This window comes from Triticum aestivum, chromosome 7D, assembly GCF_018294505.1.
Source record: "Triticum aestivum cultivar Chinese Spring chromosome 7D, IWGSC CS RefSeq v2.1, whole genome shotgun sequence".
Classification (NCBI taxonomy): Eukaryota; Viridiplantae; Streptophyta; class Magnoliopsida; order Poales; family Poaceae; genus Triticum; species Triticum aestivum.
The window spans coordinates 43,343,736-43,362,817 of NC_057814.1; positions in this window are offsets into that span (position 1 = coordinate 43,343,736).

The following is a 19,082-nucleotide window of genomic DNA, read 5'->3' on the forward strand; positions in this document are numbered from 1 at the left end:
AAGGGAAAACTCAATCCATTACAAGAGAGTAGAGGGGGAGAAACATTATAAGATCCAACTATAATAGCAAATCTCGCGGTACATCAAGATCGTGCCAAATCAAGAACACGAGAGAGAGAGATCAAACACATAGCTACTGGTACATACCCTCAGCCCCGAGGGTGAACTACTCCCTCCTCGTCATGGAGAGCGCTGGGATGATGAAGATGGCCACCGGTGAGGGATCCCCCCTCCGGCAGGGTGCCGAAACAGGGTCCCGATTGGTTTTTGGTGGCTACAGAGGATTGCGGCGGCGGAACTCCCGATCTAGGTTATTTTCTGGAAGTTTATCTATTTATAGGAATTTTTGGCGTAGGTCTCACGTCAGGGGGGTCTCCGAGTCGTCCACGAGATAGGGGCCCACGCCCCGGGGGGTGGGCACGCCCCCCACCCTCGTGGACAGCCCGGGACTCTTCTGGCCCAACTCTTTTACTTTGGGGGCTTCTTTTGGTCCATAAAAAATCATCAAAAATTGGCACGTCAATTGGACTCCATTTGGTATTCCTTTTCTGCGATACTCAAAAACAAGGAAAAAGCAGAAACTGGCACTGGGCTCTAGGTTAATAGGTTAGTCCCAAAAATCATATAAAATAGCATATAAATGCATATAAAACATCCTAGATGGATAATATAATAGCATGGAACAATAAAAAATTATAGATACGTTGGAGACGTATCAGGCCTCGACGCTTCTAGGGTTTGGTCGGGCGAGAGGGGGTTGATCGATGTCCCCCCTCATGTTGAAGAGTTACTGGAGTTCTCTCATGAATGTCTGACGTCCAGACCGCCTCTCTCATGAATGTCAAACAAGGGATTTAACATAACGGCGCCATTCTGGATGTGCAGAAAATGGTCCCTATTTTTCCTGATCTCATCTACTCTTCTATATGTCACGTTTGTCTAGTGTCAAAGGATTCAAGAAAACCATGGCTTCATCATTAGGCGAAAGTAACAGGCGCATGATGGTACGAAGCTCTCCAAAGTTATTTTGGAACAGAGTCCCAGATAGGATAATTCGCTTTTTGTTATGAAGTTCAGCGAAAGCCTTCCGAATATCGCTATTTGGAAGGCCTTTGCTGAACTTCGTAGCAAAAAGCGGATTATCCTATCCGGGACTCCGTTCCAAAATAACTTTGGAGATTTTCATACCATCATGCCCCGGTTACTTCCGGCTAAAGATGAAGCCATGGATTTCTTCAATTCTATATCTCACGTTGCCTTGTGTCAAAGTATTGAAGAAATCCATGGCAGGGCGTGGTCGGGGCAGGCTGGGGGCATGGGGTGGCGTCGGGGCAGGGGCACGAGCCGGGGCGGTGCCTCGGGCATGGGCGCACGGGCCGGGGCGGCGCGTCGGGGCAGGGCAAGGGCGCGGGGCGATGACGATGAGGAGCGGGCGGCGACGACGAGCAGGGGCAGCCTGGCGGCGTCGATGAGCTCGGCATCATCGAGGGAAAATTCTCGATGAAACTGAAAAATTTACAAGTCCTGCTTATATACACAGAGCATTGGTCCCGGTTCGTGGCACAAACCAGGAGGAAATCCCACCTTTGGTCCCGGTTCGTGGCACCAACCGGGACCAAATGTCTCTTTTCAGCAGCCCAAAGGGCGGCAAGCAGAGGCCTTTTCAGTAGCCCAAAGGGCAGGAAGCAGATACCAATCGGGACCAAAGGCCTCTGCTTCCGCCCTTTGGGCTGCTGAAAAGAGACCTTTGGTCCCGGTTGGTGCCACGAACTGGAACCAAAGGTGAGCATTGGTCCCGGTTCGTGGCACCAACCGGGACCAAAGGCCTGCGCCTGCCAAAGCCGCGGTGCGGTGAGATGTTTAGTCCCACCTCGCTAGCTGAGCAGCGGCCGCACCTGTTTATAAGTGCTGCCCCGCCTTCTCTCTCGAACTCCTCTGAACTGCAGGCCTATGGGCCTGATCTGACACTGCTATGCATGTGGGCCTGCTGGGTGACGGTGTCCTGGACTAGGGGGTACTCATCACGTCATCTCCCGATCAGTTGGATCGGGCCGAGGACCCCCATGGCCGTATACTCATGGGCCAGTTCGTACAGCTGCCGCATACAAGGAAGATTCCACAAGACTTGGTGATCAAGACAAGGACTCCTCCCCACCAGCGTATTCGGCTAGGACTCTTGTTATCCTAGACCTCTGGTGCATTATATACACCGAGGCCAGGCTAGTCGATAGATATACATAATCATAATCATAGGCAAGCTTCTAGGGTTTAGCCTCTACGATCTCGTGGTAGATCAACTCTTGTAATACTCATATCATCAAGATCAATCAAGCAGGAAGTAGGGTATTACCTCCATCGAGAGGGCCCGAACCTGGGTAAACATTGTGTCCCCCGCCTCCTGTTACCATCTGCCTTAGACGCACAGTTCGGGACCCCCTACCCGAGATCCGCCGGTTTTGACACCGACATTGGTGCTTTCATTGAGAGTTCCGCTGTGTGTTCGGCAAAAGATCGATGGCTCGCCTGCAGATCAACTGCGACTTTGGCATCTTCGTCACCGGCTCGGCTGGTCACCTTGGCTGGACCGAGGACTGCGCCCTACCTCCGATCGTCATGTTCGGAGGAGGGCCTTCATCAACATCAACTCCGATCTCTATCAAGATCATGGAGGAATCATCCAGGGAGCCCGGGGGCTCAACGTCAACATTGCCCTCGGGCGACCGTGCTGTTTTTCTGGACAGCGAACTTGTATCCGCCGCCACCGCCTCCTCAAATGTCGTTTTAACGATTGCTTCGATGGAATTGTGCGGAATTGAGTCTACAACAACCCTGGAAAATTTCGTCGAGTTCTGATGGAGGAATCTCTGGCAATCCACGATATACCGGAGCCCTGTCAAATCTGGACGGGAATCTGGACGATTTTAGGGCGTGGTGTCCAGCTTCTAGCTCGGACGCCCTTTGGAAGATCTAACCGTTGATCGGCTGCGGAACTCCTATATCTACCACCCCTCAAAATTTCAGCTCGTTCCGACCGTCCAAACTCCGGGAACCTTCCGATTAGTGCATCACTTTTCGGATCTGTTTTCTGCGCGAGAATGAATCCGACCTGAATCCATCTTTTTTATGAACGGGATTTCGGAAATCCTTTTGGAGAGAAGTTTTGTATGGGGTATTGTGTTTTGTTCCCAAACACATCCCGCTAATTTTGAAGTCTTTTACAATATGATCTTCACCATCGCGCTGGTGTCAAACCAGCCCGACGACGTTGCTCTACGGCTGCCGACCTGCACTAGACACGTTGTCACTTTATTGAGCCGAGCTCAACTTATTCGGATCATCATCTCGGCATGCCAAACAAGAGTTCGGCATCGCAAAGGATAAATCATCACCAAAATCGCCGCCCCACGGATTACACGGAGCGGGCACACCGGCATCGCCGCACGGTCACTTCATCAAGCCGGCATTGACCACGTCACGACCAGCATCGGCAGGGCCGCACTGTTGCTTCTTCAAGCCGATGTCCATCACGCCAACCTACTTCGACTCATCGGCTTACATCGAGGCTTCAACATCTCGGCTGGTGATGACCCACAAGTATAGGGGATCTATTGTAGTCCTTTCGATAAGTAAGAGTGTCGAACCCAACGAGGAGCAGAAGAAAATGATAAGCGGTTTTCAGCAAGGTATTCTCTGCAAGCACTGAAATAATAGGTAACAGATAGTTTTGTGATAAGATAATTTGTAAAGAGTAACAAGTAACAAAAGTAAATAAGGTGCAGCAAGGTGGCCCAATCCTTTTTGTAGCAAAGGACAAGCCTGGACAAACTCTTATATAAAGAAAAGCGCTCCCGAGGACACATGGGAATTATCGTCAAGCTAGTTTTCATCATGTTCATATGATTCGCGTTCGGTACTTTGATAATTTGATATGTGGGTGGACCGGTGCTTGGGTGCTGTCCTTACTTGGACAAGCATCCCACTTATGATTAACCTCTATTGCAAGCATCCGCAACTACAACAAAAGTATAAAGGTAAACCTAACCATAGCATGAAACATATGGATCCAAATCAGCCCCTTACGAAGCAACGCATAAACTAGGGTTTAAGCTTCTGTCACTCTAGCAACCCATCATCTACTTATTACTTCCCAATGCCTTCCTCTAGGCCCAAATAATGGTGAAGTGTTATGTAGTCGACGTTCACATAACACCACTAGAGGATAGACAACATACATCTCATCAAAATATCGAACGAATACCAAATTCACATGACTACTAATAGCAAGACTTCTCCCATGTCCTCGGGAACAAACGTAACTACTCACAAAGCATATTCATGTTCATAATCAGAGGTGTATTAATATGCATATAGGATCTGAACATATGATCTTCCACCAAATAAACCAACTAGCATCAACTACAAGGAGTAATCAACACTACTAGCAACCTACAGGTACCAATCCCAGACTTAGAGACAAGAATTGGATACAAGAGATGAACTAGGGTTTGAGAGGAGACGGTGCTGGTGAAGATTTTGATGGAGATTGCCCTCTCCCGACGAGAGGAGCGTTGGTGATGACGATGGCGATGATTTCCCCCTCCCGGAGGGAAGTGTCCCCGGCAGAACAGCTCTGCCGGAGCCCTAGATTGGTTTCGCCAAGGTTCCGCCTCGTGGCGGCGGAGTCTCGTCCCGAAAGTTTGCTTATGATTTTTCTTCGGACGAAAGACTTCATATAGCAGAAGATGGGCACCGGAGGGCCAACAGGGGGCCCACGAGGCAGGGGGCGCACCCCCCACCCTCGTGGCCAGGTGGAGGCCCCCCTGATGTATTTCTTCCACTCAATATTTTTTATTATTTCCAAAAATAACTTTCGTGGAGTTTCAGGACTTTTGGAGTTGTGCAGAATAGGTCTCTAATATTTGCTCCTTTTCCAGCCCAGAATTCCAGCTGCCAGCATTCTCCCTCCTTATATAAACCTTGTAAAATAAGAGAGAATAGGCATAAGTATTGTGACATAATGTGTAATAACAGCCCATAATGCAATAAATATCGATATAAAAGCATGATGCAAAATGGACGTATCAACTCCCCCAAGCTTAGACCTCGCTTGTCCTCAAGCGAAAGCCGATAACGATAAATATGTCCACATGTTTAGAGGTAGAGGTGTCAATAAAATAAAATACGGACATGAGGGCATCATGATTATTCTCATAACAGCAACATATATGGATATTGTCATATGATTTCTTATGCTCAAGTAATAATCTATTCACAATGCAAAGTATGAATCAGAAACTTTATTGAGAACTAACAAACTATAATCTCAGTCATTGAAGCAATTGCAATTTATCATAACATCAGAAAGAGTCTATGTCAGAGCTATCTAGCAAGTCCACATACTCAACTATCCTTTACTCTTTCATAATTGCTAACACCACGCAATACTTGTGGTTACGGAGTTTTAACCGGACACAGAGAAAGATAGGGGCTTATAGTTTCGCCTCCCAACCTTTTACCTCAAGGGTAATGTCAACAATAATAGTTCATGCTAACTTACATCCAATTAGATATATATATATATATCAGGATCTTTCCAACACCCTGTGCTTGCCCTCTTGCATAAGATAGAAGGTAATAATAAAAGATAGGCCCTTTGCAGAGGGAAGGAGAGGTTGCCATGCGCTTTCAAGGTTGGATGCACAAAATCTTAATGCGAAAGAACGTCACTTTATTGCCACTTGTGATATGAACCTTTATTATGCAGTCCGTCGCTTTTATTTCTTCCACATCACAAGATCGTATAAAGCTTATTTCCTCCACACCAATCAATCATACATATTTAGAGAGCAATTTTTATTGCTTGCACCGATGACAACTTACTTGAAGGATCTTACTCAATCCATAGGTAGATATGTTTAAGGGTTTTGAGAAGCACACATAGTATCTCTACTTGGTGCAAGGAATTTGGCTAGCATGAGGGGGAATGGCAAGCTCAACATGTTGGATGATCCATGACAATATACTGTATCTCAGATATAAGAAAACATAACCCATTACGTTGTCTTCCTTGTCCAACATCAAAACTTCAGCATGTCATATTTTAATGAGTGCTCCCAATCATAAAAGATGTCGAAGATATTATATTTATATGTGAAACCTCTCTTTCTTTATTACTTCCTATTAATTGCAACGATGACCAAAGCTATGTTTGTCAACTCTCAATAACTTTTAATCATCATACTCTTTCTATGTGAAGTCATTACTATCCATAAGATCAATATGATCTCTTTGTTTCTTTTTATTCTTTTCTCTTTTCTTTTATTCATTCAAGATCATAGCAAGATAATCAAGCCCTTGACTCAACACTAATCTTTATTATATATAGCTCACGGACTCGATTACAAAGAGAGATCATAAAGCAAAACTCAAAACTAGATCATACCAAAACTTTATCCTACTAGATCAAGATACTACTAATAGGATCGAACTAAGAAAAATGGTAAAGATAGGAGATGTGGTTATGATACGATACCAGGGCATCTCCCCCAAGCTTGGCAGTTGCCAAGGGGAGTGCCCATACCCATGTGATTATGTCTCGTTTGCTGGTGAAGGGATTGTTGATGATGTAGGCTTGTCGTTCGTCTTCCAAGGCATAGGCTCACCATCATAGAAGGATGATCGAGTCTCCGGGATGCTTAAATATGCAGCCAAACTCATCCTTTTGAATCTATATTCATACTCCCAGTTTTGGTTTTGCAGGTCATAGATTTGGGCTTGGAGGTGCTCGATTTTCTCATGGAGCTTGAAGATGGCCTCCCCAATGTCCTTGGCATCCAGCTTGTGGTTTTTGGTGAACTCCGTGATCATTATGTGATTGGAGTCAAGTCCACGTTCCACCATCTCCTGGCACTTGAAAACTTGTTGCTCCAATGCTTCAAGCCTTGTCTCCATGCTTCCGGTCCTCCGTGGTCCCTCAACATCGCGGATGTGCAGCAACCCATCATGCATCTCAATGGTTTGAGGGTGTTGCAGCACCTCCGCAAGGTAGGGGTTGATGACCTTCTCGAAGAACTTGTCCTTGGGGGCGCTTGGAGACGTCATGATGATCTAGATCTGTCAGAAAAACAGCTCGAAACAAGAACAGAGGATAATTGCGTGATACGGGAGTCAAAACCGTCGGGAGATTATAAAATGAATTTTTACCGACCGAAATACGTATCGTGCAAGAAAACGGAGTCCGGAGAGCACACGAGGTGCCCACGAGGTAGGGGGGCGCGCCAGTAGGGTAGGGCGCGCCCTCCACCCTCATGGAGGCCTCGTGTCCTTCCCGGACTGCTTCTTATTTTTCTATTTTTCTAAATATTCCAAAACGGAGAAATATTTCCATAAAAACTGTTTTGGAGTCGGTTTACTTACCGTACCACATACCTATTCCTTTTCGGAGTCTGAAACGTTCCAGAAAGTGTCCCTTATGTATTCCTCCGGGGTTGCGGTTTCAATAACATTGGTTTCCATATTTATGGGATTACCTGAGATATAATGTTTGATTCTTTGACCGTTCACCACCTTCGGATTTGTGCCTTCGAAGTTGTTGATTTTTATGGCACCGGAACGATAGACCTCCTCGATAACGTAAGGGCCTTCCCATTTAGAGAGAAGTTTTCCTGCAAAAAATCTTAAATGAGAGTTGTATAGCAATACATAATCACCTACATTAAACTCACGCTTTTGTATCCTTTTGTCATGCCATCTTTTAACTTTTTCTTTAAACAATTTGGCATTTTCATAAGCTTGGGTTGTCCATTCATCAAGTGAGCTAATGTCAAATAACCTCTTCTCACCGGCAAGTTTGAAATCATAATTGAGCTCTTTAATATCCCAATAAGCCTTATGTTCTAGTTCGAGAGGTAAGTGACATGCTTTACCATAAACCATTTTATATGGAGACATACCCATAGGATTTTTATATGCAGTTCTATAGGCCCATAATGCATCATCAAGTTTCTTGGACCAATTCTTTCTAGATCTATTAACAGTCTTTTGCAAAATTAATTTGATCTCTCTATTGCTCAATTCTACTTGACCACTAGACTGTGGGTGATAAGGAGATGCAATTCTATGATTAACATCATATTTAGCAAGCATTTTTCGGAAAGCACCATGAATAAAATGTGAACCACCATCAGTCATTAAATATCTAGGGACTCCAAACCTCGGGAAAATAACTTATTTAAGCATTTTAATAGAAGTGTTATGATCAGCACTACTAGTTGGAATAGCTTCTACCCACTTAGTAACGTAATCAACAGCAACTAAAATATGTGTGTATCCATTAGAGGCAGGAAAAGGTCCCATATAATCAAAGCCCCAAACATCAAATGGTTCAATAACAAGTGAATAGTTCATAGGCATTTCTTGACGTCTACTAATGTTACCAATTCTTTGACATTCATCACAAGATAAGACAAACTTACGGGCATCCTTGAAGAGAGTAGGCCAATAAAAACCGGATTGCAATACCTTATGTGCAGTTCTATCTCCAGCGTGGTGTCCTCCATAAGCCTCGGAGTGACACTTGCGTAGGATCTGTTCCTGTTCATGCTCAGGTACACAACGTCTAATAACACCATCTACTCCTTCTTTATAAAGATGTGGGTCATCCCAAAAGTAATGTCTCAAATCATAGAAAAACCTTTTCTTTTGCTGGTATGTGAAAGTAGGTGGTATAAATTTAGCAACAATATAATTAGCATAATCAGCATACCATGGAGCAGTACGAGAAGCATTTATGACATTTAATTGTTCATTAGGAAAGCTATCATCAATAGGTAGTGGGTCATCAAGAACATTTTCCAACCTAGACAAGTTGTCTGCAACGGGGTTCTCAGCTCCCTTTCTATCAATAATATGCAAATCAAATTCTTGTAGCAAGAGAACCCATCTAATAAGTCTAGGTTTAGCATCTTTCTTTTCCATAAGATATTTAATAGCAGCATGATCCGTGTGAATAGTTACTTTAGAATCAACAATATAAGGCCTGAACTTATCACAAGCAAATACAACTGCTAGGAATTCTTTTTCAGTATTAGCATAATTTCTTTGAGCATTGTCTAGAGTTTTGCTAGCATATTGGATAACATTTAATTTCTCATCAACTCTTTGCCCTAGAACAGCACCTACAGCATAATCACTAGCATCACACATAATTTCAAAGGGTAAATTACAATCAGGTGGCTGAACAATAGGTGCAAAGATCAATGCTTTCTTAAGTATTTCAAATGCTTCTACACAATCATCATCAAAGACAAATGGTATATCTTTTTGTAATAAATTAGTTAGAGGCCAAGAAATTTTTGAGAGGTCCTTAATGAACCTCCTATAAAAACCGGCGTGACCAAGGAAACTTCTTATAGCTTTGATGTCCTTGGGACATGGCATCTTTTCAATAGCATCAACCTTGGCTTTATCAACCTCAATACCACTTTCAGAAACTTTATGCCCCAAGACAATTCCTTCATTAACCATAAAGTGGCACTTCTCCCAATTCAAGAGAAGGTTAGTTTCTTCACATCTCTGCAAAACTCGATCAAGGTTGCTCAAGCAATCATCAAAAGAGGATCCATAGACGGAGAAATCGTCCATGAAAATCTCACAAATCTTTTCTCAAAAGTCAGAGAATATAGCCATCATGCATCTTTGAAAGGTAGCAGGTGCATTACATAAACCAAAAGGCATACGTCTATAAGCAAAAGTACCAAAAGGGCAAGTAAAAGTAGTCTTTGATTGATCATTGGCTGACACAGGTATTTGAGAGAAACCAGAATAACCATCTAGAAAGCAAAAATGTGTATGTTTCGATAATCTTTCTAGCATTTGATCGATAAAAGGTAAGGGGTAATAATCTTTTTTAGTAGCCTTATTTAATTTGCGGAAATCAATTACCATCCTATAACCTGTAATAATTCTTTGCGGGGTCAACTCATCTTTATCATTAGGAACGACGGTAATACCTCCCTTCTTAGGGACACAATGGACAGGACTTACCCACTGACTATGAGCAACGGGATAAATTATACCTGCCTCAAGGAGCTTTAGTATTTCTTTTCTTACCACTTCCTTCATCTTAGGATTCAGCTGTCGTTGATGATCACGAACTGGTTTGGCATCTTCCTCCAAATTTATTTTATGTTGACACAGAGTGGGACTAATGCCCTTAAGATCATCAAGAGTATATCCAATAGCAGCACGGTGCTTCCTCAGAGTTTTCAATAATCTTTCTTCTTCATGCTCTGAAAGGTTAGCACTAACAATAACAGGATATATCTTTTTCTCATCAAGATAAGCATATTTAAGAGTATCAGGTAACGGTTTAAGCTCAAAAACGGGATCACCCTTGGGTGGAGGGGGATCCCCTAGGATTTCAACAGGCAAATTGTGTTTCGGGATGGGTTCCTGTTTGAAGAATACTTCATCTATTTCCCTTCTTTCATTCATAAACATATCATTTTCATGGTCTAGCAAATATTGTTCTAAAGGATCACTAGGAGGTACGACAATAGAAGCAAGACCAATTATTTCATCCTTACTAGGCAATTCCTCTTCACGGTGTTGTCTACAAAATTTAGAGAAATTAAACTCATGAGACATATCACCTAGACCAATAGTAACAACATCCTTTTCGCAGTCTATCTAGCATTAACAGTGTTCAAGAAGGGTCTACCAAATATAATGGGACAAAAGCTATCTTGTGGGGAGCCAAGAACAAGAAAATCAGCAGGATATTTAGTTTTCCCACACAAGACTTCAACATCTCTAACAATTCCCATTGGTGAAATAGTATCTCTATTGGCAAGTTTAATTGTAGCATCAATATCTTCTAACTCAGTAGGTGCAATATCGTGCTTAATTTCTTTGTATAAGTCAATAGGTATTGCACTAGCACTAGCACCCATATCACATAAGCCATGATAACAATGATCTCCTATTTTAACAGAAATAACAGGCATGCCTACCACAGGTCTATGTTTATCTTTAGCACAAGGTTTGGCAATTCTAGCAGTTTCATCACAGAAATGAATAACATGCCCATCAATATTATCAGACAAGAGATCTTTAACAATAGCAATATTAGTTTCAACTTTAATTTGCTTAGGAGGTGTATAACTTCTAATATTGCTTTACGAACCACAGTTGAAGCTTTAGCATGATCCTTTATCCTAACAGGGAAAGGTGGTTTCTCAACATAAGAAGTAGGAACAATAGGATCATTATAAGTGATAGTCTTTTCTTCAACTTTAATAGGTGCAGCTACTTTTACTTCTATCGGAGGACCATATTTAAACCACTTCTCCTTAGGGAGATCAACATAAGCAGCAATAGATTCACAGAAAGAAGCTACTATCTCAGAGTCAAGTCCATATTTAGTGCTAAACTTACGGAAAATATCGGTATCCATAAAAGATTTAACACAATCAAGCTTAGGAGTCATACCTGACTCCTTACCTTCGTCGAGATCCCAATCTTCAGAGTTGCGTTTAATTCTATCCAATAAATCCCATTTGAATTCAATAGTCTTCATCATAAAAGAGCCATCACAAGAAGTATCGAGCATGGTGCGATTGTTATCAGAAAGCCGAGCATAAAAACTTTGAATAATTATTTCTCTTGGAAGCTCATCATTGGGGCATGAATATAACATTGATTTAAGCCTCCCCCAAGCTTGAGCAATGCTTTCTCCTTCACGAGGCCAAAAATTATATATATAATTGCGATCACGATGAACTAGATGCATAGGATAAAATTTCTGATGAAATTCCAATTTCAATCGTTTGTAGTTCCATGATCCCGTATCATCACATAGCCTATACCATGTCAATGCATCTCCCTTCAAAGATAAAGGGAAGACCTTCTTCTTAATAACATCACCGGGCACACCTGCAAGCTTAAATAATCCACAAACTTCATCCACATAGATTAGGTGCTCATCAGGATGCTTTGTTCCGTCTCCTGCAAAAGGATTAGCTAGCAGTTTTTCTAGCATACCCGAAGGAATTTCAAAGTGGACATTTTCATTTTCAGTAGGTTCAGTAGGTTGAGGAGCAACTCTTTGCTCTACTGGTCGGGGTGAAGATACCCCGAACAAGCCCCTCAGAGGATTACTTTCCATAGTAACAAGTGACAGTAAATTTCAACACACAATATAAATTTTTCCTTACCAAATTCCACCTACCAAAGGCGCTTCACTCCCCGGCAATGGTGCCAGAAAAGAGTCTTGATGACCCACAAGTATAGGGGATCTATCGTAGTCCTTTCGATAAGTAAGAGTGCCGAACGCAACGAGGAGCAGAAGGAAATGATAAGCGGTTTTCAGCAAGGTATTCTCCGCAAGCACTAAAATAATAGGTAACAGATAGTTTTGTGATAAGATAATTTGTAACGAGTAACAAGTAACAAAAGTGAATAAGGTGCAGCAAGGTGGCCCAATCCTTTTTGTAGCAAAGGACAAGCCTGGACAAACTCTTATATAAAGAAAAGCGCTCCCGAGGACACATGGGAATTATCGTCAAGCTAGTTTTCATCACGTTCATATGATTCGCGTTCGGTACTTTGTTAATTTGATATGTGGGTGGACCGGTGCTTGGGTGCTGTCCTTACTTGGACAAGCATCCCACTTATGATTAACCTCTATTGCAAGCATCCGCAACTACAACAAAAGTATTAAGGTAAACCTAACCATAGCATGAAACATATGGATCCAAATCAGCCCCTTACGAAGCAACGCATAAACTAGGGTTTAAGCTTCCGTCACTCTAGCAACCCATGATGTACTTATTACTTCCCAATGCCTTCCTCTAGGCCCAAATAATGGTGAAGTGTTATGTAGTCGACGTTCACATAACACCACTAGAGGATAGACAACATACATCTCATCAAAATATCGAACGAATACCAAATTCACATGACTACTAATAGCAAGACTTCTCCCATGTTCTCAGGAACAAACGTAACTACTCACAAAGCATATTCATGTTCATAATCAGAGGGGTATTAATATGCATATAGGATCTGAACATATGATCTTCCAACAAATAAACCAACTAGCATCAACTACAAGGAGTAATCAACACTACTAGCAACCTACAGGTACCAATCCCAGACTTAGAGACAAGAATTGGATACAAGAGATGAACTAGGGTTTGAGAGGAGACGGTGCTGGTGAAGATGTTGATGGAGATTGCCCTCTCCCGATGAGAGGAGTGTTGGTGATGACGATGGAGATGATTTCCCCGTCCCGGAGGGAAGTGTCCCCGGCAGAACAGCTCTGCCGGAGCCCTAGATTGGTTCCGCCAAGGTTCCGCCTCGTGGCGGCGGAGTCTCGTCCCGAAAGCTTGCTTATGATTTTTCTTCGGACGAAAGACTTCATATAGCAGAAGATGGGCACCGGAGGGCCAACAGGGGGCCCACGAGGCAGGGGGCGCGCCCCCACCCTCGTGGCCAGGTGGAGGCCCCCTTGATGTATTTCTTCCGCTCAATATTTTTTTATTATTTCCAAAAATAACTTTCGTGGAGTTTCAGGACTTTTGGAGTTGTGCAGAATAGGTCTCTAATATTTGCTCCTTTTCCAGCCCAGAATTCCAGCTAGCGGCATTGTCCCTCCTTATATAAACCTTGTAAAATAAGAGAGGATAGGCATAAGTATTGTGACATAATGTGTAATAACAGCCCATAATGCAATAAATATCGATATAAAAGCATGGTGCAAAATGGACGTATCAGCTAGACCGGGGGCTTCGCCATCTCTTCATCAACCTACTCCGGAGACTTCAGCGTCACTAGCCGACCAGCTTCGTCACGTTAGCTGGCCCGAGGGCTTTGCCTCGGCAAGCCAACCTTTGCCAGCATCGCCATGCCGTCGCTTTATTGCCCATCAGGCAATGGGTGTGCGGATCGAGTCCCAATTTTGGGAGTCACCTTTCTTCGGATTGCTACAACAAATAAACCAGGTGCTATTAATCCTAGTAATTTTTGCTTGTTTGGGTTTATTTTTCCCAAGAAATTATTACTCTGGTTTGTTCCATCATCTGTACACAGGTCTATCGAATGATGGCCGCACTAATGACGGTCGCATGGTGGTTCGGTCAGGTTCCGTACATAGTCCGGCGCACGCCGCATCCGGAACTCGGACCGACCTGTGAATTCAGGCTTTGCCACACCTTTACCGCATCACGCCGACGCCCTGCACCGACATTCACTTCGGCGTGCAGGCCATATTTTCTTTTATTACTCACTTTGCATAAATTAATTATTATGCAACGATTTTTTTAATTATTATTATTACTATTACCTCTGGTTTGCACTATTTTTTGTGCACAGGAAAATGAACCGGGTCGGGTAGTATCGTCAACTCGGTGTACTGACATACCACGTCACCTCGGCTGAACGGGGGGCTTAGTCAACACTTCATTACCCCACGCCGGGGACTTTGGCGTCACTCTGTCGGCCTGCATTGGCCGTGCTATGTCACCACTTCGGAGTGCCGAGCTCTTCGCTCCGCCACCTCGGGACCGGCTTGGGGGATGGAACCTTGTCCCGCATCAAGCTCGGACCGCGTCATCAATGCCGAACACATTAACCAGCTAAGTTGCCTTCATGCTCAAAGTTTTAAATTTTTAACTTGTGTACGGTTCGACCTAGCATTATACCTTTTTGGCAAAAAGTTGTTTGTGAAAAAAATTCCTTGCCATAACCTTGTTTGTGACACACAAATTCAAATACCCAGTTCACTTGGGGGCTTCCTTAATGAAGCCTTTCCTCTTGCATATGATTATACTTGTACGGCTTCGTTCCTTGTTCGTGTATTACGCCACAATATGCACCATATTGACTTAAGCGATTTGCAAGCTGGGTTGCCTCGCTCCTGTGTTTACCCCTACGTTCCCGATTGTTCGGCTAGGGAGTAAAGGGAGCACCTCTGCGATTGTCACGACCGGGTCATCCGAGCTCTGACCTCAGACTGGGTGAAGCCGAAAGCTAGCGCTCTTATTGTTTTCAATCATGGTCGGCACACAACGGAAATCATGAGTAAAAAAAGTCTATTGCACAAGTCTCATAGTAATAATGAGCACCAAAGAAAGGTATCGGTGGGGGTACTATTTTCTTCGAAGATGCTTCTTACACTTCGTCTGTAATATAGCATAAGTTCCCTGAGCGTGCTTTGTCTGTTACAGCCTTATGGCCTGATTGCCTGGTTATCGGAAACACCGTCGATATTCTCGACAAGTGGAGTACATAACACTCTTCAGCCCTTGACCGAAGAGGGAGAAGCCGACGGTCGGTTAAGACGCGTTTAAAGTTCGGGTGAACACAGATATGATATAAGTACTTCGGTACATACAATCATTATACATAAAATAAACATATATCACCAGTATTTGTATTCAGTATACAAGCGCTGCCTTCTGTAATTATCGTTATAAAGCCATAAATATGCATCAATTTGACTTAAGATTTTGGCCAAGCTGGGTTGCCTGGCTCGTGTGCTTACCCCTACGTTCCTGATTGTTCGGCTAGGTGGTAAAGGGAGCACCTCTGCGATTGTTACTACCGGGTCATCCGAGTAAGTACCTCAGACTAGGTGAAGCCGAAAGCTAGCAATCTTAAAGGATCACATTGGTCGGCAACGACGGAAGTGAAAATTTTGGTTTATTAATACCATAGAGTTCGGGAACTTTCCCCGAACTAAATCCTCAATATTTTCCTCCCGCATTGATCGGAGGTGAGGTTTCATGATGATGGTCGGCATGACAACCCAAAGAAAGGAACCGATAGCAGGACTATTTTCTTTGGAAGATGTTTCTTACGTTAAAAAGTAATATAACATATCTCTCTGCGTACCTTTGTTTATAAAACCGTATGGCCGGATTGCCTTGTTTTCCGTAAATCTTCGCCCTTATCACGGCTATATAAAGTAGGAAAACACTCCTCGGCTACGGGCCGAAGAGGTTGAAGCCGATGGTCGGTCAACAAAGTTTTGTACAATGCGGATCCGAGCATTAATGATGTAAAGTACTTGGGTACATAGAATCATTACACATAAATCGTGAGCAAAAACCAATTTTTTCTCAGCCAATCTTTTAAAGAGTCAATGGCACAGTCTCTTTGAGACGCCCGAGTAGCTGACATAACGCTCTCATAGTTCCTTATTGGCATTAATTTCCCTTCTTTTGAGCCCCTTGAGGCCTACCTTGGCGAGCTCAACTTTCGTTAGCTCTAACTCCTTTATGAGATCTTTATTCTCTTTCCGAGAAGTTTGTGTTACACACAAGAATTTTTTTTCAAATGGATATCGATCCTTAATTCGGCCACCCGTGCCCACATTAAGGCTCGGGGGCTGCTGGGCTTCGTGCTCATTATTTATAAATATTAAAAGGGGCACATCGATCCCCTGATCTGGTGTTGCCACCCGACCAGTGTCTCGGGGGCTACTGCATTGCCTATTTCAATGCAGAAAATTCCAACTGCCAAGTGTTCGGCTTGACCGAACTATGTGCATACGCGTCTTCGGATAACAATAGGTACCATTTGGACCTATCCGGCGTCAAGCTAAATATATTACGGCAACTTTTCAAGACCCCCTCTCAATGGCCCGTTCGCCGATCACTATTATCTCTAATATATTACACTGTGTTTCTATTCCTATGTGTGCTACCGAGCTAGGAGTTGATCCTCAGGCCGATTTCGCGCATTGACCTGAGTCTCAGGGGCTACTAGGATCAGCGGTTTCATGTTTTCCTTCAGGTGCATCTTGGGTTTTAGACCGACACACACCTTGAGGGCTACTAGTTATACATGTTGACAGCGAATAAATTTACACGCATCGGAAATAAAATCCGTAAACAATCAGCCCGCTGTCGGGTGGTGCACCACCTCAGAAGCAGTCCGGCATAAAGCTCGGGCGCCAGTGGCTGGCTCCATAGAGGGCATTTCCGGCATTGAGCTCGGCTAAACTCCTTCAACTTTTTAGAACCAAGGTGATCTATGACACCTCGGATACAGTCCGGCGTTGGAGCTCGGACATAGTCCGGCGTTGGAGCTTGGATACAGTCCGGCGTTGGAGCTCGGACATAGTCCGGCGTTGGAGCTTGGATACAGTCCGGCGTTGGAGCTTGGATATAGTCCGACGTTGGAGCTCGGATACAGCCCGGTGTTGGTACCCGGCTGCAAAAGATACCTCGAATACAGTCCGGCATTTGGGCTTGGACGCAAGAGGACACTGCCGCCCGGGAACAACTTCAAACCCGAGGTGTGGCATAAAAATAACAAGGCATTGATAAAGGCCAGAAACTTAAAGGGGCTCCTCGGATACCCAACGTGTAAACTCGTCGGATGCACTTCGGCGATCCTCAAGATCGAAGATGAAAAGATTTGTTGAACCAGTTTTCAAGACCGACAACCGAAGATGAAGAACAGTTCGGAAGAATCAAGGAGCGTCCCCAACTTGAAGACCGGTTCAGGGGGCTACTGACGGTGTCCTGGACTAGGGGGTACTCATCACGCCGTCTCCCGATCAGTTGGATTGGGCCGAGGACCCCATGGCCGTATACTCATGGGCCAGTTCGGACAGCTGCCGCATACAAGGAAGATTCCACAAGACTTGGTGATCAAGACAAGGACTCCTCCCCACCGGCGTATTCGGCTAAGACTCTTGTTATCCTAGGCCTCTGGTGAATTATATAAACCGAGGCCAGGCTAGTCGATAGATATACACAATCATAATCATAGGCTAGCTTCTAGGGTGTAGCCTCTACGATCTCGTGGTAGATCAACTCTTGTAATACTCATATCATCAAGATCAATCAAGCAGGAAGTAGGGTATTACCTCTATCGAGAGTGCCCGAACCTGGGTAAACTTTGTGTCCCCTGCCTCCTGTTACCATCCGCCTTAGATGCACAGTTCGGGACCCCCTACCCGAGATCCGCCGGTTTTGACACCGACACTGGGCCTTATGCGGGCCTGAATCCTGGCCCAACTAGCTGGGTTTCTAGTCGCATTCAGGCGATGGTGGCACAGTAGGTGGCATTTTTTTTTCTGTTTTCTTTTTTGCTTTATTTATTGTTTTAAAGTTTTCCAGTGATTCTTTTTGCTGTTAGGTCACAAAAATTATAGACTTTTTGTTAGTCCATTAATTTTCAAATCTGAATTCTTTTAAATTTGTGTGAATCACTAGTTTGTGAATAACTTTACTATAAAAATAGATTTTTGAGTGATTCTTTTTCCTGCTATTTAATATTATTGTGTTTTATCATTATATTAAATTTGGTAATTTTTAGGTTATTTTAAGTGTTTTTTTAATCAAGAACATATTTTGTTATTTTAGTTTGCTATTAAAGTTTCTAACAAAAAAATTCTTTATGAAAATTATTTTTTCCATTAATGTTTTGAACAGAAAATACTTTGATAATTTTAGTTGCATAAATTTTATATAATTTTAGTTAAAAAATAGTAGAGGTTTACAAAAGTTTTTTAGTTGATTCCTTTTGCTATTAGAGTTTTATAAAAGCTTTTTAGTTGATTCTTTTTGCTATTGGAGAATATTATAGTTTTGTTTTAGTTGATCATAACAGAATATTTTAATTGATTATTTCAAGTTCATTCTTTTTGCTATTAGTTCATTCTTCTTTGCACTAAATGACCCTGAAATTGAAAACCACTACAGATGAACTCTGAAAAGGTTGAAATTTGGCATGGTATCATCATTTCACCCACATAGCATGTGCTAAAAAGTTGAGAGGGTTACAGCAAAAACTTGATGCACTTCGTGTGCAAAACGGACAATCTCTTTTGAAGTACCAGGGTTTCATACGGAAACTCATCTGTTACAAAGGGATTTCATTTTTTTGAACTTATTTGAACTCCAGACTTTTTGTGTGTTCAAAATGCACCATTCAAAGCCACATCATCAATTTTCAACCCTTTCTGACTTCATTTGTTATTTTTCATGCATTTACTGATTTTTTTGATCTATATGACCCTGAAATTGAAAGCACTATAAATGAACTCTGAAAAGTTGAAAGTTGGCATG